We start from the raw sequence: 20,970 nt of genomic DNA on the forward strand, positions 1-20,970 counted from the left end.
GTATTATGTACATGTTATGAACATAGTTCTTGAATGTAGTGAAAAAAACATTAAAAGTTTGTAATATAATATTCCATTAAATTATTAAGTCTTCCTTCGTAAATTCTGAACAAAGAACTAATTTAAATTAATATAGCCAAAATTAATGAGTTAGTTCATTACTTAAGGAAAATTTTTGCCCCTTTGCCTTGAAACAAATTTTTAAAAAGGTCCCCTTTGTACCCTCATTGGTTTCAAAATAAGGCAGAACTTCAGGTTCTCTGAAAAGGAATAGATATAGCTCCTTCTCTAATTATATTTCTCCTCAATGCAGTAAGTGATCATCAGCAAGTTTGAGGCATTAGTAATTTTTAAAAAGAAGTTCTAATTTCCTAGGAAAAAAAAGTTAATTTACAGCCATTGTTATATCACAAGAGCAACAAAGAATCATCAGAAATATCCAAAGCTCTTCATTATCATGTAGCTTTCTACTTAAAATCCTGTAGACCCGAAATGCAGGGAGGCTGGGAAGCACTCCATTTTGGAACAAGTAAATGTAAAATGGGAGCACTTTCTAAGCTTTTTGCTTTGAATTACAAATTTTAACTTATGCTCTTAGATCCTTATTAATGTATTACCAAAGGTGAATTCTTCCCTTCTTAGATGATAATATTAAAGAGAAGGTCTGAATTGGCTCTTAATTCTAGAAAGGGAAAAGAGGAGGGCGATGCTGTGTGTGAGCCTGTGCTTATGTTCTGGGGGTTGAGTCTGGTTAGGGATGAAGATATGATGACATGGTAAGAACTCTGAAAGGCTTACTTTTGAGAAAAGTTTGACTAAATCATGCTGATGAAACAGCTGTGGCAACACTTTTGACATCTTCAAAGTTCAGAGACAGGACCTTTCACAGGAGACACACACAAACAACACTTATACAGTGCTTCACATATGCCAAGAACTGTTCTAACAATTTACTACATATTAACTAAATTAATTCAGGACAACTTCAAGAGGAAGGCACCACAATTACCCTGATTTTGCAGATGAATAAGGAGAATGAGGCACACAAAGAGATCAAGCAACTTGCTCTTAGCTGGTAGGCGGTAGAGCCTTGATGAAGCAAAGACATGACCACCCGTGCCAACTGGCTCTACAATCTACATACACTCTTAACCATCATGCTATAATGACTCTCCAATCATCTTCAGCTCATATACAAAAACTACTTACTAAGTCAAATTAGAAGAGTGCAGCTTTAGAAACAAGTTTAACAAAAACTCTTCTCCCATTCATTAGCTGTAGGACTTGGAGACCATTACCTCTTCTATGAAACAAGGTTAGCAATGCTTACTTTCCATAGTCACTGTATGGAAGAGGCAACATGAGTAAAGCATAGAACATTGTGGAAGCACATGGTAGATGATCACATAATCAGAAAATTACATTCTCTGTCCTTATTACTTTTTTGCCACGTATTTTTTTCTCAGCTCGTATTTTTTCTTTCTTCTAGTCCATTTCTCCTCCTATCTCTCAAAGCCTAGCCCATTCTACCCACATACATAATCTCTTAGAAGTTTCCTTTCCTACCTCCCCAAATGACAGAAGTTAAGGAATTCTTCCCACACACCCCAACCCCTGCAAACATCATATATCCCTGAAACACTTGACACTTTCAGAACACATTCTGAAAAGGTCAGGAAGAGAACCTATAGTGGACTGGCTAATAGAAATCAAGAGAACAGTCAGAAAAGCACACCTTCTGACCACTAATTTTCATGCAAGTCAGTGGTTAACAACCAGAGAATAGATGAACAGCTTAAGTAAATTTAAAAACTGCTTTCAAACACTTCTTTAAATTTACTTCATTTACACTCTTAATAAAACAGTACTAAGATAAACTGATAATGTCCACAGCTCAAAATTAGCTCACAACCAGAGAATAAGAAATTTTGCTCCTGAGCATAAAAAATCCCTAGGATTCTAACTTTACAGAGATAGTATGTTTCACATAGTCCAGGCCTGAAACAGCATGAGCTCTTAGTGCCTCTCTTCAGGATGGACACCAAACAGCTAGAACATGTCTAGAAGATGGTGAATCCTACACTACCACATGCATGTCTCAAGAAAAAGCTACAGATGCTAGCTTGGAGAACGGTAAAGTTGGCGTTCTCAAATTTATTGGGGCAAAAATGTAATGAATGCTTACTGCATGTTAGGCATAGTACTAAACAACAGTGGAGGGCATGATGATGAGCACTGGTGAGCTGTGGTCTCCCTTCTTGTGAATAATACAGTCTGGATTAATAATCCCAGTAAAATGTGGCATGAGCTACTCTAGGGGATGAGCAAGGACTGAGGGAGCAGAAAGAAGGGGCAACTAACATAACTGGGAGCAAAAGAGACCTGAGACCTAAAAGATGAAAAGGAGGTAGCCAGGGGAGGTAGAGCTGGGAGGGGAAGTGAAGGAAAAAAAAGTGTTCCAAAGAAGAAACAATACGGGTGAAGGTTTGGAGGAAAGACAGGAGGACACAGCTATTTCCAGAACCAACATGGCAGGAGCACAGCATGCGAGGGGAAGAGCTAGGAGAACGAAAGCTAGAGGAACTCACGAGAGCTGTCTACTATCGGAAAGGGCTCCTTCTGTCTGTAGAGGAGACAGAATTACTGTAGAAACTGACATTACCGGATAGAAAATATGGCAGGACAATTTTGACTCGACATGAAGAAAACACCAAGTAGCCGCTGGTGATGCTGAGTCCCTCATTAACAGAGATGTTCAGGAAGCTGCACAGCCTCTGACGTATACCTTAGAGAGGAGCCTGGCCTATGTGACATCTGAAGTTTTTCCTTACTCTGGGTTCTTTATGGTCTCACCTCACTTATTTAATTATCCAATACTCTACAATATGTATAATAGGTGTAAAAGTTGGAAGAATCCTTTATTGTCATCAAAATTATAATGTCATGAATGAAAGCAGTATTTAGTACCTCATAATCTTTATCACTAAAGTTCTACAGAACTGTGTTCCTTTTAGCCAATGTAAACAAAAACTTCATCATTCGTTCGTTCAACTAATACAGACTGAACCCTTTCCATACATCAGGCGCTATGCGAGGCAGAGGTGCAATGACAAGCTAAACCGGTCACAGAGCTTGTGGAACTTGCAAGTGAGCGGAAGAGACTGGAAATAATGAAAGAATCATGAATAAACATAAAATTACAACAGTAACAAATGCCACAAACGAAAAAGATGGTACTGTGAGGGCTTATAATAGGGGAACTGACTTAGCAAGCAAAGTCAGAGGCTTCCCTGAGGACACGATGACTGAGTTGATACCCAAAGGAAGAGCAAGGGATGTAAAAGGGGATGGTGGGAAGAGAACAGAACAGAGGAGTATATCTGCTGCACAAAAACAGGTATATGTGAGGCTGAGAGCACCGTACGAAATGAGGCTGGAGAGACAGGAGAGACCACACAGGTCAAACAGGCCATGGTAAGACTTTTGCTCTTTACCTAAAGAGCAATGTGAAGCCATGGCAGTATTTTATTAAGCACCTGGTGACATGATATTTAAAATCTAACAAACAAACAAACAACCCCAGAAAATCCTGTCATCAGTGGAGAAACAACTTGGTTGGAGGGGAAAGAAGGAAACAAAGTGGTATGAGGAAATCAGTTAGGAGGCTTTTGCAGTAGTCAATGAGAAATATGGCGGTAGCAGGGTGCCTGGGTAGCTCGGTCTGTTAAGCGTCTGACTGGCTCAGGTCATAATCTCACAGCTCATGAGTTCGAGCCCTGCGTCAGGCTCTGTGCTGACAGCTCAGAGACTGGAGCTTGCTTGGGATTCCATATCTCTGTTTCTCTCTGCCCCTTCCCCGCTCATGCTCTGTCTCTGTCTCTCTCTCAAAAATAAACATTTTAAAAACTTTTAAAAAAGAAAAAGAAATGTGGGAGTAGCATGGTTGACAAACTAGAGAAGTACCAAATCTCAAGTAATATTTCAATTCAATTTCAGTAGATGTTGGATACTATGTAGTCCTAGAAAATTAGCTAATTAATATAGGTATAGCAGTACTTTTAAATTATATTTAAAATATTTTATTTTTAAATTATGTTATAATAAATATAATTTACACCCAGAAAAGTCTGTACTTGAATTTTGGAGGTGGGGAGAAACTTGGCCTCCTCCAAAATTCTGCCCTAGATCTGTAACAGATGAACAGCAAACATACACTAATATTCTAATAGGTACACAATTTCAAGGAAATAAGGACTGAATATCGGGTGAAACTTTGTGCACCCCAGCTCTGTTTCCTTCTCACATTATGATTTCTATGGCTAACTGCGGTTTTCACCGCATCATTGAATCTTTCCATAACTACTGGCTAATTTCTCTTCCTTAACCCAATCCTGTAAATATTTCAAGTCCTCAAATCGCAGCTATGGCACCTTTCCATATATCTTAAATTCCATTTCTTCAACACATTATGTACCAAACATGAGACGTATACAAAGAAATAAGTGGTGTAATACAAGAGCTATAATAATAGGTTCAAGATATGGTTAAATTGAATAATCCAAGGAACAGATATCAAAGATAGTAGAGTAACAAAAAGCTATCAGTACATGGAGGAAGAAAGAAAACTGCTTCTTGTTAGAGGTGCTCCTCTACCATTCAGACTGGTAGCATTCAGACTGAGGCCAAGAGGTGCTCAGATTTCCCTGAGCAGAGAATGGAGGTAGGAATGGGATAGGATTAATGGAATGGAAAGAGGGGTATTTTAGGAGAAACAGGTTATGCGTGACAAGAAAGTGGAAGAATGAGGAGCAGGTTTAGGAGCTGTGGGGCTACCCATCTGGGCACTATGTGAAGGTGAGCAAGCCCAGAAAAAAGACAGCCTAAAGAATGAAGGGCCTTGAAAGTCAGGTTTAGAGTTGCGACTTCATTCTGCAGGCCATCTGAAGGCAGGGATGGTTTGTCAGCAAGGGAGTAATGTGATCAGAGCTAAAGACTAAAACTGTTACTCTGGGCCTAATATTGTTACTCTGGCAGTAGCATGGTGGGTGCAGTGAAAGGGAGACAGAAGATTAGTTAGGAGTAGCTTCTTCCAATAGTCCAGGTGGGAGATAATGAGGGCCTAAATCAGGGCAGTGGCAGCAGGGATGGAAGAGAAGAGCTGAGCAATGGCAGCATGGAGGCGGAACAGGCTAGTCTGGCCAGCCGACTGCATGAGGGTTTCCCCCCTCCTCATGCAGCAAAGGAAAGGTAAGGGCTGAATGTGAGGTTCAAACCTGTTTCCTGGAGATGATGATGCTAACATTCACGGGGATTGGAAGAAGAAGGAGAGTTAATGGGGAATTAATGAGCTCAGTTTTGGACATGTTAACTTTGAATGCAAGAAAGGCTTCCAGATGGAGATGCCCAGCAGGCAGCTGGAAATGCTGTGGCCAGAGATTTGGGAAGCATCTTCAAAGAGGTGATGGCTGAACCAGTAGGAAGTGATGGATGAGTTTTTGAGGAGAGAAAAAAGAGAAAAGTAGGAAAGAGAAGAGAAAAGGAACCCGGAGAATTCCTTTACTTTAGGGTACTGAGGAAGGATGAGTAACCAACATGAAGGAACAAAGTGTTTCCACAAACAAATGAGTCTCTACAGATACCCAGAAAGAAGTATGAACATGTATGCACAGTGGAGGCAAAGAACTATAACAGAGCAGTGTATAGGAACGAGGGCCAGTAGTTCCCCTTCCATTGGCTTTTATGGTACTTACTACAAACCTCTAGTTTTACACTAAAAACACTGATAAAAGTGATAGAGATGACACAGACAAACAACAACAACTACAACATGCTATAATGCCAGGCCCGTGCTGTTTTCTGTGCATATGCTCTAATTCTCACAAAATCCATGCAAGGTGACTGGTAACATCTCTTCACAGATGAGGAAAATTAGAAAAAAAGTCTGAGAAAAGTGAAATAATTACTAGTCACACTAGTCAATTAGTCATGGAAGCGCCAAGATCTAGATGTAATTTGGAGCTCAGGGCCTAGGCTCACTAATGCTTTACGACCTAGCTATTTAATTATTTGCTCACAGGTACTACCTCACAAACCTGTGAGAACCTTGAAGGGACTCAGGCTCATCATCTCTGGATGCCCTGCACCTAGCAGAGTAACTGACATAGAATAGGACTCCAAAAAATACAAGATGAGAGAATAAATAGCTTCAAGAAGTAGAACAGCAGATTCTCCATCTCACACATCCCACCCAAACAGCCCCATTACTATTCCCGACTTTCCTCATCTCCCCTGCTCTCCATTTGCTACATTCAGGCATTCAGCTCCACGTATTGAGTCCCTCTTCCTAAATCAGAGTATATTCTTTAAGAGTGATAGCCACACAGGAGAAAAGCCCCCACATATTCTAAAAAACACGCTGAGATTTTAATGCTACACTGAAAAGTTACTATATTGGAGAATTATACCACATTGAAGGACTTACCCCTTAAGTTTTAAATAGAGAGAAATCAATATATTGGAGTGTTTATGTGTTTTGTTTCCTCATTTAGGAGAAGTGACTGAATTCACTGCTGCATCAGTGCCCATGAGAGAAGGCTGTCCTCACTTTGAACAGAAGGTAGGGATTAGTTCCAGATGGAGAGCTGAGGTAGGACGGCAGAATTGGGGCACAAGAGAAAACTTTTGAGATGTATGCTCACGAGTTCAGAATTCTCACTTATGCCATGATCCAAATCACAATCTTTTGGTATATTTACAGTCAAATATTAAGGAAACAATTTACTACCTACAAAGAAGGGACCAGCACCCTTGGGTCAGCTCAAAGCACCTCAAAATAAGGGAAAGATCAGCACTGCTCAGACCTCCACGAGAATAACTCCCTCCAATGCTAACTCCTAGAGGTATAGAGTTTTACTATGTTATTATCCCACTCTTAATATATCCAATTCCAGTAAGTCAATCCAAAAAATGTAAGCATCAAAGATAAATGTCAAATCTAACATACATGAAGTAGGTTGATTGAAAAGATTCCTAATAAGTCTTTAGGACTGTGACTGCAATCCCTAGTTAAAATTTTTTTAAGTTTATTTATACACAGATGACTGAAACAAAAGGATCAACTACAATGTGCAGAGTTTTTGCCAAAGAATCACAGAAATACTCTGATCTTTCCAATTTTTTTTAATGCTGATTACAACCTGCTAAATTGATTTTGTGACCCATTAATGAGTTGCAACCTGCAGTGTTTTGAAAAATAGCGTTTTAAGTCATGTAAAGTATGTGACATATAAAGTCAAAAGAACTGGAAATAAAATGTAAAATTAAGGAGAAATAGAAATATCACTGTTTAAAAACAAAAAAATCCGTCCATATACAAGAGCAAATTTAGTGTTACAAGAAAGCATTACAATTTTTTTAATGACATGGAAAAATACTTAAAATGTTAAATGAAGACAGAATATAAAACTGTATATATAATATCTCAACTATGTTTCAATATATGCACATACATATGCATATAAACAAGGCCAAGGACAAAAACTGGAAAAAAATATGGCAAAATTAATCTTTTAAATCTGGGTATCATTATATAGGTGTTCAATATACAGAGTAGCCTTGTATTTTTCTGTATGTTATAATAGTTTGTTTAAAAAATGAAAAGAAACAAGATATGAAGCAAATACCCCTAAATGGTAACAAGCGTTAATCAACGGATTTTTAGGTTAAGGGTGATCTATTTCCTAAAATGCATAAGAGCACAGATCTCTTTTTAAGTCTGGAGAAAAAAGTACTATATTTTAAGAATAACAGAATTTTAGGAAGGCAGATGACTTACTACATTATAGTTGTGTTTCTCATTTCAAGAAAAAAATTTAACCACGTTTAATGAACCCCAGAGTCCAATGTTGGGTGCCTTGTGGGTTCTCCTATTTCACCTTTAATTTCTCTAAGATTTAGACACAAGGCCAATGTTTAAATGGTATCAAAGAAGTGCTGTTAAAATATATATATATATATATATATATATATATATATATATAATTAGCAATTCAATGACAGTAATATTACTCAGTTGTAAAAGAAAAAAATTAATACTCATGAAAATTGTTTTAAAGCACTATAATTTGAGGGAGACTAAAAATAGTCCACATGTCACAGATTTTTATGTAAAATTAGCAGAAGAACTGGAGGTTAATTTCCATTGACAAAATGACCCAAATTGTATTATTCCTGCCATATCTATCCTGAGACTAAACTGCCCTAGACTTGAAACAACTTTAGGGCCTGAGGTGACCAGCCCTTAGAATCTGGGAGCTGTAGCAGTCACTGACATGGCTCGAGGGCCACATGCACATCCCACCCGAATTAAATCCCTGAGGGACATCAGGGCCAAGGAACTGGCTTACCAAAGTCCTCCCAAAGCTGCAATTAGGTTTGATGGGCATGTGGCAGAAGTCAGGCGCTGGAAAAAAAGGAAGCAAGAGAGAAGAGAAAGTAGAATGGGGGTAGGGCACAGGGATTGTTGAGCAAGGGTAGAAATCAAGCCAGGAGCTTTTCAGAAATGATTACTGAACACCAGTAGTTTAATGATACGTGACTGAAATAAAAGAGAAGTATAAAATAATGCCATAATTGATCAAGTTTGCAATAAGATATAGGCTGGCCACCTTGGAATTAAACATACCACCAGAAAAACAACAACAACGCACAAAGACTTTCCCACTCAGATGATAATTGGAGATTTATTTTAAAATACCAATGTAGAAAAATAGGGACATTTTAAAAAATAATATTTTGATCACACTGAAAGCTCTGTTAAAATGATCTCATAAAATAATTTTTACATGCAGACCCCTTTTGTTCACATTTTTAAACAGCAATTTAGTGTGGAAGCAAAGGAGTAGAAAAATCAAGTGCTGGAATACAGGCATCATTACACTACACAGACACAGGAGACTCACACTACCACTCAAGCAGTGACACCGGCTAAGAGCTAGCACTGTGAATTACACCTCCTACTACCACCATCCGTCTGCGCAGGGAATAAATCAACCAAACATGAATGAGTGTTCCCTTAATGCTCAGTGCTTTTCTCAACTTGCAGTCCTGATTAATCTTCCATAATTTTCTATGGTTTTACTCGGTTAGCACGTAAGCACATTTTTTATCAGAAAAGAATCTCTTTAGTAAAAAGAACATCTTAACATAATATTCAATTTGTTTAGTACTTGGTACATCAGTCCTATTAGCTAATGAAGGTGGTTCAAGTGTGCAAAATTTAGAATATATGCATTAAAATAAGTTGGAAAAGAGAAAAAGGTAAAAGGTCATTCAGTTGGCTTTTACATAACATTAAGAAGTGAAGCCAAAAGTAAAGATACAATAGCAGATGGTTGAAGCCAGTAAAAATAAGCAAGTTGGGGGAAAAAATGATGAAACACTTTATAGAGAAACAGATAATACCTTAAGGGAAAATTGGGGTGGGGGCTGGGATGCAGCAAAGTACATCCTGGATTTTGGCAAGAGAAATGAGTTTTTAAAAATTGAATAGAAAAACAACCAAGATCTAAAACCATATAGTTGCAACACGGTGGCTCAGAAATCAAGTGCATAATTTTTAGGGACATTTCTTTTATTTTTCCAAAATCAACACTGAAATCAAGGTACAGGAATCCAAAATATGGGAATTAGAAGTGACAGGTGGTGGGACACAGACTGCTTGTATTCATCTTTCACATAATCTCCACCAGAGAAAAGATCTCATGATTGACTGCCTGTGTTCAAAACTGTTAGCTCTCATAATCACAAATATTGCCACCCAATAACATTAAGACCTTATAAATATTTTAAAAAGCCACCTGGGGTGGTTGCCTGGGTGGGTCAGGTGGTCAAGCATCTGACTTCAGCTCAGGTAGTGATCTAACGGTGTGTGGGTTTGAGCCCTGCATCAGCCTCTGTGCTGACAGCTCAGGGCCTGGAGCCTGCTTCAGATTCTGTGTCTCCCTCTCTTTCTACCCCTCCCCGACTCACGCTCTGCCTCTCTCTCTCAAAAATAAACATTAAAAAAGAAATTAAAAAAATAAAATAAAATAGGCACCCAGAACACCAGTCTGGCTCAGTTGGTGGAGTGTGCGACTTAGGGTCGTGAGTTTGAACCCCAGGATGGGGGTAGAGATTACTTTAAAAAATAATAATAAGCAAACAAATAAATAAAATAGCCACCAACAGAGGTAGTAAAGGGGAAAGGTTATTATGATAGTGGCATCTCCCAAACTATGTGTGCCGATTTTTTATAGCTTCATTCACATGGTATTAATAGGATGGCACCTACTGAACGAAGAGAGGGAAGCTTGGAATAAATTACACAGATTATTCTAGCCAATTTAATCCTCAAGTAACAGTAACACTTGCTGTACTCTACCACGTCACAAGGCTCTGGGAAGAAATCTCTCATTTACCAGACTGCCAGCAAGCTTCCTGGGGAGAGACGGGGGTAGAGGATAGACTGATGGTCTCATCCACCCTGGTACAGCCCCAAGCCTTCAGAGGTGTTAGCTCATCTAACCTGACAACCATCCTGTGAGGTGGCAGTTTTCCCCTTTTTATTGATGAGGATACTGAGGCTCATAGTTTATTTTCTCTGGATCAATGATTACCACTGATAAACTACATAGTTGTATTCATTTATTTTAGTTATTGTCTCCCTTGAGTAGAATGTAAGTGTGTTACAACATACTTACTTGTCTACAGTTGTGTCTCTAGTGCTTAGAATAGTGCCTGGCACACACAGACATTCAATAAATACTTACTTGAATGAATTAATAAGGTAATCTGCCCAAGATTATATAACCAAGAAGTGAGAGACCTGGGGCTCAATTCAGTTGTCTGCCTCCAAAGCCCATGTTCACTCAAACTAGAGAAATGATGATCACAGCAGCATTAAAATACAGAGAGCAAAGATGAATGGTGGCTTAGAACGAGGGCTTAGAAAGTACCTTATAGGTAAGAAGTATGGAAAAAAATCTTAAAGTTAATTTCTCCTAAGTACCTTCTTGAAACTTCTCTTGATTATAGGTCTGGTGTATTGAGAGCTGGATGAGCAGCTGGGTGCAGCCTTCTCCTTATACTCAAGTTCAACAAGACTCACAGGCAGCACAGAGCCAGAGGATTTGCGGTCCATTAAACACAAGGCCACAGGAAGCCTTGAATAGCGCCCATTCACACAGAGGCTGAGCAAAGTTTGCACTGCAGTGAGAGTGCTGTCCAGGTTAGAAACCACAACTAAAAAACAACAACAAAAACCCTCACAGACTGAAGAAGTAGCCAGGGTCTACACCATACCCAAGGAATCTTATACCAAAATGAAGATCTGCATAGGCCCAGCTTGTGGCTTATGGCCCTGTGTGTGCCCTTTTGGTGGCCTGGGACAGTCGATCTCTGAAACAGTCCATAAAATTACAACTTTTAGGGAAGGAACAGATGACATTTTTCACCATTTTCGCTGAACACCTTGAATGCTTTCTTTGAAATCGGGCGGAATGTGAATTTCTCCATGAAAAGAGTTAATTGGATAATTTATATACATTCCAGTTTTATTTCTAGGAATATATTAAAATAAGACAGGAAATTTATGTTTAGAGATTTTTTGTTCCCATCCTAATAGCTGCATTTTGTCCTAATTCATACTAAAATAATTCATTAAAAAACATTTTTTAATATTTATTTATTTTTAATATGAAATTTATTGTCAAATTGGTTTCCATACAACACCCAGTGCTCATCCCAACAGGTGCCTTCCTCAATACCCATCACTCACCCCCCCCTCCCTCCCAGCCCCCATCAACCCTCAGTTTGTTCTCAGTTTTAAGAGTCTCTTATGTTTTGGCTCCCTCCCTCTCTAACCTTTTTTTTTTTTCCTTCCCCTTCCCCATGGTCTTCTGTTAAGTTTCTCAGGATCCACATAAGAGTGAAAACATATGGTATCTGTCTTTCTCTGTATGACTTATTTCACTTAGCATAACACTCTCCAGTTCCATCCACGTTGCTACAAAAGGCCATATTTCATTCTTTCTCATTGCCACGTAGTATTCCATTGTGTATATAAACCACAATTTCTTTATTCATTCATCAGTTGATGGACATTTAGGCTCTTTCCATAATTTGGCTATTGTTTATTTTTGAGAGAGAGAGAGAGAGAGAGAGAGCGTGCGCATGTGCACGTGCACAAGTGGGGGAGGGGCAAAAAGAGAGGGAGACATAGAATCCAAAGCAGGCTTCCGGCTGTGAGCTGTCAGCACAGAGCCCGACGATGTGGGGCTCAAACTCAGAGACCACGAGTTCATGACCTGAACCGAAGTCGGACGCTGAACTGATTGAGCCAACCAGCTGCCCTAAAATAATTCATTTTTAAAAGGTAAAGGATAGCACTATAGCTCTAAAGTACCGTGAAATACAAAAAAAAAAAAAAAAAAAAAAAAAAAAAAAAAAAAAAAAAAAAAAAATTCTGTGGTCATGATTAGGCTTTGCTTCATAAGGATGCCAGTTCTCCCCCAAAGTTTTCCTTCCGGAAGAGTTTGGGGCATAAGCTAAGAATGACAGCCTTTAATTTCACAAGAAATAAGAAAAAACTAATGAGAAAAGTCATAGATTCTCATCTCCCCACAAATAAGGCAGTGGAGCCTATGGACAACCATCTGCCGGTCCTTGTGACTGACTTTTTGGGGACAAGAGCATGGGCAAGGGGAGTGGGAGGAGAGGGTGCAAGCGACCAGTTTTACAGTACCTACCTACTCTTCATGAAGTAGGTACTATACACTTCCCTCCATTTTACAGGTGAGAAAGCTGAGACCTTGTCCAAGGTCAAAAGTAAGTGGAGAGTCAGAATTCAAAGTTGGGCCTATTTGACTCCAAAGCTGCTCCCATAATTACTGGTTATTTGTTGAAGTTCTTTGGTTCCCAGGGACCAATAACATGGAGGCAAGGATATGATTCCAAAGTGGAAGGACAGAGGGAACTTAGGTGTAAAACAAACAAGCTAGGTTTTGTTTCCAGTTGGTGCAGAGCTGAAGAGCCTTTAAACAATCATTGGAATATAAAACCAAATTAAAATAGCTATTGTTAGTACTTTTTAAACCCTATAACTACTCAAAAAAATTAGCATCTACATTTCTTTCAATGTACAGCCTTGTAGCACAATGTTTACTTCACATTTCTAAACTGAAATGTTTCCACCAAGATAAAGGTCACTTTAGCACCACAAACAATAAAAAGTCCAAGATTCTAAACACTGCTTATTGATACACCAGAAACTCAATCTTGTCCACTTGATCCCAGAAATAAACCCAAATGCACGCAATACTCTTATTAGCACTTTATATGCATTCACTCACTTGAACCTCACACAATGTTGTAAGGTGCCATTTTCTATTCTGACTTTACAGATGAGGAAACTGAGACAAAGAAGTAATAAGTTAAGTGGTAGAGCCATGATTCTAACCCAGGCATTAGGATTCCAGGGCCTACATCTTTCCTCACCCTCCCTGCCCCCATTTAAAAAACAATATCAAATTTAAAAAAAAATTTTTTTAACGTTTATTTATTTTTGAGACAGAGAGAGACAGAGCATGAACGGGGGAGGAGCAGAGAGAGAGGGAGACACAGAATCGGAAGCAGGCTCCAGGCTCTGAGCTGTCAGCACAGAGCCCGACGCGGGGCTCGAACTCACGGACCGCGAGATCACGACCTGAGCCGAAGTCGGATGCTTAACCGACTGAGCCACCCAGGCGCCCCAACAATATCAAATTTACAGAAAAGTTACAAGTACAGGACAAAGAAATTTTTTTTTCCTGAACCATTTAAAAGTGAGTAATACATCACTACCATCTAATTCTCAGAAGCCATTTAAGTTTTGTCAATTATCTCAATCATATTCATTAGAGCAAAAGGATCCAATTCAGAATTACACATTGCACTTAGTTGCTCTGTCTCTGGTTTCCTTTAATCTAGAAGAGTTTCTTAGTTTTTCCTTGACTTTCAGCCTTGATGATTTTGAAGATCATAGGCGAGTTATTTTGTAGAAGTTCCCTCAGTGTGGGTTTGTCAGACATTTCTTCACGATTAGATTCAGGTTGTGCCTCTTTGGCAGGAATATTGCAGAAATGATGCTACGTTCTTCCCACCTCAATTTCAGTTTGTTTTCTCACAGCAGATTTTCCCTTTGACCATTTGAGGAAGGTGATGTCTACCAGAGTTTTTCACGGTAAAGACACACTTTATCTCTTTACAATCAATAAGCTTGTAGGGAGGTATTTTGAAACTATATAAATACCCCATTCCCCATATATCAGAGCATGCCAGACATTGGTAAACACTTATAATCACTACTTCTCTTGAGCAAATATGTCCCATGAGCTCAATTAAAAAAAAAAAAAGATTTGGGAAGATAAAAATGTATTTCTGCTGACAAATTTTCTTAGATGAATATAAAGAAAATTTGAGGTTTAATTGATAAGCAAATGATTGAACAGCAAAAGTTTCAATATTTGAGATACATAGTCATTATCCTGACCCTGAAAAAAACTACACAGTTAGTAATAATGATAATGGAAAAGGTAAGGGAAAAGGTCACAAATAGAGAATTTGTTTTAAATAACGGCTTTTAAAAAGATACTGCAAAATAAATATGATCTCAAATTTACCAGAGAGAGAGAAACTAGGGATGACATAAAAGTTAAAGAGACAAAAATGTTTTATACCATATTAAAAAAATAAAATAAAATAAAATTGAAAAAAATGGGACAAAAGTAATTATTCTTTCCATACTGCCAATCATGTTCCAAACCTTATAAATTTGAGGACAATGATAAAAGTGTAAAATCTTTGCCTCTGAACACATCTGTCAAAAACCTAATGAATTTGGTACCCAAATGTACGCAATGATTTTCCTTGGTATAAAGTTCTAGTGTGGTTATGTTAACAAGAACTGTATTATTTGTATCATTTGATATCAAAAGTTTCCCCCTTATCCACAAAATAGCCAGACTAATGCTAGGTTAAAAGACAGGTGAATCCTGTGGCCAACGTATTTCAGATTTATTTTGCTTTGTTATTCATACACAGGTTAAAACTAGAAAACTTATCGATAGATTAGTTAGGCCTACCAAAATGCTTGACTGTTTGCAATGTGTTCCTCACCTTCAGACAGTTTATATTTTAATTCATGTTTGCTGAATGGCTCTAACTGTTGCATAGTATTCAAGAACTGAAAAGTGATCTACAATACATAAGCACTGACAATCTTCACTCTGTACTCTGGTCTCCCATTCACTCTGGTCTCCAAATGATATACTTTACAAGCTATTGCCTATATAAAAAATTAGTAAAAATTATAGTTAAAAAGCAAAATTATTTAAGATCATCTAGAAGGTCTAATGTTCTCCTCTTTCCAGAAATGCTGTTATTCTATGTCTGCATTCTTCTAAAACATTAACTAACTACAGTGGGATCCAATACTTTCCTCCCAAACAGCATTAACAGAGCCTTGGATTGATATACACTTCTGAACAGTCTTTCAGATGATAAAAAAATATTTTCATATTTTTATGAGATTTTAGGGGAATGGGCTAATAAACTAAGACTTTCTGGTAAAGAAACTTTGTGAATCACAGAAACATGATTAAGTTTATCAATTCAGAGGCCTGCTAAGTCCCATTTCACAATACCACAATTTTAAAATGCTGCTAGGAAATGTATTTTTATGAAAGCAAACCTACATAAGAAAATGCAGCAAAAATGTCATTTTTTTCCCTGCAAACATGCAGAAAAAGTCATGTTTCAAAAAAAGCAGAAAATTAACCTTAACTATTAGGTTAGTATTGCTATTATGAGTTTATCTTTATTGAACTTAAGGATGTGCCATGGTTATCTTTTAATTTTTCAATATCACAGAAAAGATTCATGGAGCTTAAGTGTACTAAATATTCCTAAATAAGTCAGTAGTAGGAAAAGCAAACAGAATAACCTTGGTTTGGCACTTAATAGTTGTATACATTGAAATAATAAGGATTTCCTTCCATTTTTTCCCCTCCCATTTTTAATATATAAAACTCAGTAGAAGGCTCTAAAATTGTATTATTAAAAATTCTCTTTTGGGACACCTGGGTGGCTCAGCCAGTAATTGTCAGGCTCTGCTGACAGTGTGGAGCCTGCTTGGGATTCTCCTCTCTCCCCCTCTCTCCCCCTCTCTCTGCCTCTTCCCTACTCGCTCTCTCAAAATAAATACTTAAAAAAATTCTCTTTTATAAGTATGTAATTTTCGTGTAACTTACATTAATCACTCCATTTGTTTCAGTTTACCACAAAATAGTTCCTGTATTTATTATAACAGAGTATTTTTTAATAGCCACACTTTTTAAAGTCAAAACTAGTCTGTTTAAAGCCAAGTCCTTCCCTGCTGTAATTCTTCTCATATTAGCTAATATGACAGCAATAACTAAACATGGCTAGCCATTGTAATTATATTACAACTGCCTTTCCTCCCCGGATACCGTGTTATTATGTTACCTCTTCAGACTCCCTTTAACTGTTACATCAATAAAGTTTTTCTGAAGAAGCAAAGCCTTTACTTATAAAAAGAGGGGTGGCACCTCTCAATAGGACAGCATTAACATTTTGTCCCCAGTTTCTGAAAATGCCAGAGATTCTCAAATTAAGAGTCCCTCAATTTAATTTATGAAATCTTGAGGTAAAATAACAGCCTGGAAATAATAAATGAATTTTACAGAGAAATGACTTAGAAAATCAGTGGAAATTTTAAAATGTACTTTTCTATTCTTTTTCTCAGGAAAAAAGCTTATGATTTTAAAAGGTTGGAGATTTTAAGCAAACACTCAGTGGTTTTGGAAATGTAGTTTCCATGGCAACCAACATGGTCTTCTTTATATAGCATAAACAGATGGTAAAGAGTGGTCATGTTTGTTTCTTTGCCAGTATATCAATAAAACGGTTATAATACTGTACTGAATACACTTAAACTATTTAATAAATTTAATGTACCAACCACAAGATCTAGTAATTTAGACAAATATAATTAACTAGTATCTGAGGTTTTTTTCTTTTTAATAAACACATGAAGATCTTGAACAGTGAAGTCACTATACTATACTCCACAGTCAACAGTCTTCCTTGGCAAGACTCTGTACAAATGTTTTCGCAGCACTTGCCATGCAGGGCCTATCACCACAAATATGACTCTCATGAGGAGAAAATAATGGACTGAAATAATAAAAGTGGAACCCTGTCTGTAAATATATTCCTTGGCCACCTTTTCTTAAAGAACAAATGAAAAATTAAGAAGCGCAAAGAGTTTCTTTACAATAAACAATAGGCTGTAAAGCAAAGGGCAACACTGTTATTTCAAAATGAGAATCCATTCCATGTACACAGCAGTGGCTTTCAGAAGTGCAGGTGCTCTGAATTCCACAGGTTTAACTGCGGTAACTTGCTAGGTACTATTTGCTAAAGAAGTAAAATAAGCCAAGAAACTATAAATGTGATTAGTCTGGCAGCGAAAGTTTGAAGAGCCAATTCCTGCATGTATGATCAACACACATCTGAAGCAGTAACCCTGTATCTGGAAGGCAGTCAGTCAGAAGAGGCTGTTCCTAAGCCGGTGGCTCAGCAGGGACACTGGCAACTGGCAACCTTTCTTAATAGGCCCAGCTTTGAGGCACTGACATATTTGCCAAGCTAGGCAACGAATGCTTACCTTAAAAAAAAAATGGGGAGCATATTTACTATTTTTAATTACATAAACAGCCATCTGATTACACTTATAAAACGGCATTCGGTAAATGGTACCTGTCCTATGGTCTCCCTCGCACGCATCTATCCTTAAATTTGCTGACTTTCATCGTTTATAAATTCTTTCTATGCTCCTCACATCAAAGCAAGTTCATCGGAAGTGAGGTACTTCATTTTGCAGAACAATCTATGATAAGAATACAGAAAAAGGGTATGCATATTTATGAAAGGAGTAAATTTGGATGATGTAAAGTATGTCATGGTTTAAATGAGAAACAAACAAAAAATTTCATTTAAAACATTTTAAGAGTAGAAGAGACCGTCCTAGATTTATATTTGACTCACTGGGAAGAAGATTTTTAATTATGTGTCTTGGATGAGCTACAGTGAACTCCACAGTCTACTAAAACTGCTGCCATGACACAATTTGGGGGAATTATTTAAACCTGGAGAAACTAGGAAAGCACCTCCTTTCTCACAAGAGGCTGGAGAGTCTCCAACAAGGTACTAAACTCATTCACCCAAAAAACCTACATGCCTACCTACAGTGACTGATCATTACCTGAGTGATCATGTAACCAGAAGCCCTTTTCAGGGGGTTTTCAGTGTATCTGAAACTACCTAGCAACCGACAGCCCCCAGCTTTGCTCAACTTCTAAGAGTGATTCTCAACCCTGGCAATAAAACGGAATCAATTAAAGAGCTTTAAATATAATGATACCAACATCCTAGGCATATTCCAAGTTAGGCAAAATCACATACCCCTCAATGTGTCAACTATACCTCAATTAAAAAAAAATTAAAGAAACAAAAAAACCCAAAAACCATTCTCCTCAGGTGTGATTTTAAAGTGCACCAGAGAGACTGTGATTCAGGTTTCTCTTTACCCCTGATGAGAAAGAGATCTCAAATCACTACTTTTCATCTTTTCAGGACACACAATTCAGTGTTAAGATTGCTTTTCCATTGCAGAGAGGCACAAGACTGTTGTCCTGAATTATATGGTATAGTTAATTTTACTATAAAGGAGTTCAACAAAATAAATATAAGACTGAGGTGTGAAAAAACTTCCCCTGTGAATTCTTCCAAATAGGAAGGTTTACCTCTTGAAGATTAACATAATCAGCAAGACCCCTGAATAGCGAATTTTCACTCCTCTTAGTCTCTACCTTCAGCAGTCACAAAATAAATGCAGCAGTGTGATTATCACTTATTACTTCACAAATATGATATTCTCTTCTTCAAGAATGACCTCTAAACTATCACCAACCGTAGTGAAAACTCAGGTGTTTGGAGAAGGAAAATCTGCAGAGGTAAGAAGGACACTTTTTATCACCTTCTGGAGCACACATATAAAAACAATTCTTAACAACCTGTATATACTGTCCCAAAGAGTAGATATGAACAACATGGATCAGAAATGTTACTTTGAACCACGTATTAGTAGCAGAATTCTACTATATAGAAGCTTGCAAATGTCTGGTAGATCGTAATAGTTCTTTATATACATGGTTTTCTCCACTCAAATTATTTGCAAGAAGACCAATGACGTTGTGCTTGATATGAAATAGCAAATACAAATGAAGTAACTATAAACTCTCCCAATTGTCAGCAATAGAGAATGGAGAGAAAAATATAGTTAAGTAATCTCAGAGGATAAACCATGATGAAACTAGGACCTTGGAAATGATTGCTACATTTTTGTTTGTTTTCTTACATTTCCGCAGGCTATTAAAATTTCCACAAGTCATTTATTTTTTCCTTGAAAAACTTTATTTGGCTATTTGTGTGTCTGGTGCTATTAACTCATCATAATTTTATATCAAATCCTCATAACATTGCATGATTGAGGTTTAATTCTAAAAAAATTTCAAAACACACAAAACAGGAAAAATATCACTCTAATGCATTTGGGAAGAAACAACCTATTAAAGAGAATAATTGTGTCTGGCAGAATTCTAGAGATGACAGAAAACAAGAGGAAACAACATTTCTTAATGTTATTTAAATATGCACACAGGAGACAGGGAGATATGCTAGGACAGAGAATCAACAGGAACTCTAGTCTTCCTGCACATAAAATAGAGCTTCATTAACAATAAAGGAACAGGTGTCTTGGGACCCATTTATACAGGCTATTAACTATTATGAGCTGCTGGTATCCAAATTTATTTTAGTACCAGGCAACTGATTAAAAATAAATACAAATTTAAATTCCATCTATTAGCATGTGAAAGCAATGCCTAGCTTTCCAGAGCTTAATTTAATACAAAGGTATTTTTCTATGGTCCTGATCACAAAGGATACTGAAATTCATATATAATATCTCCTAGGTCCCAAAACAAAGATTTTCATATTAAAACACATTTGAATGTGAAAAATTGACAAGTGGCCTTTGTCTTGATCTGACAAGACCAAATAAGCTTTGTTTATTAAGAACTAAAATTTTTTATTTATTATTATTATTTTTTAATGTTTATTTAGTTTTGAGAGAGAAAGAGACAGAGACAGAGCGTGAGACACAGAATCTGAAGCAGGCTCCGGGCTCTGAGCTGTCAGCGCAGAGCAGGACGTAGGGCCCGAACCCACGAACCGTGAGATCACAATCTGAGCCGAAGTTGCACTCTTAACCGACTGAACCACCTAGGTACCCCTACTAAGAATTAAATTTTTATTCAAACTTAAATAATTAAACAAACACATGTATATCTTTTAAAACTGGGGGAGGGAACCAATACATTCCTGCTCTAAATTCAGTACATTTTACATTTATTTTGAAAAACATGAGTGGGAATGGTTATCTTCTGATAATCTTCCTGTCTCATCTATAAATACTGATTAATAAATTAAACATTTGAACTTCTATGAGGAATCACCTGTACATCTTACTAAAAAATATTCAGAATGTTAGAGTTGACAGTGCATCAGGGATAACCTAGTTCAATACATTATTTTACAGAATAAGAAAATAAAGTTCAGTGAGGCTAAGTAATTTGCCTAAGGTAAACATAACAGCAATATGTCAACCACATAACTGTCCAAATACTATCATACTGTAAAATCAGTATGAGTATCTATGTTTCAAAGATGATGTGAAATTTCAATGTGCTAAGTGTTGTCGATGTTATTTCAAACTGTTACCTTTGCCTGTGTCTACTTTTTAAAAAAATC

The 20,970-nt window shown here is 37.3% G+C and overlaps 1 protein-coding gene across 1 annotated transcript in view; it reads right to left on the minus strand.

Moving 5' to 3' along the window:
• The window catches only part of PDSS2 (decaprenyl diphosphate synthase subunit 2), a 263,597-nt gene that overhangs the window by 157,956 nt on the left and 84,671 nt on the right, over positions 1 to 20,970 (minus strand). The gene's annotated exons all lie outside the window — the stretch shown is intronic.

Source organism: Panthera uncia, assembly GCF_023721935.1.
Source record: "Panthera uncia isolate 11264 chromosome B2 unlocalized genomic scaffold, Puncia_PCG_1.0 HiC_scaffold_24, whole genome shotgun sequence".
Classification (NCBI taxonomy): domain Eukaryota; kingdom Metazoa; phylum Chordata; class Mammalia; order Carnivora; family Felidae; genus Panthera; species Panthera uncia.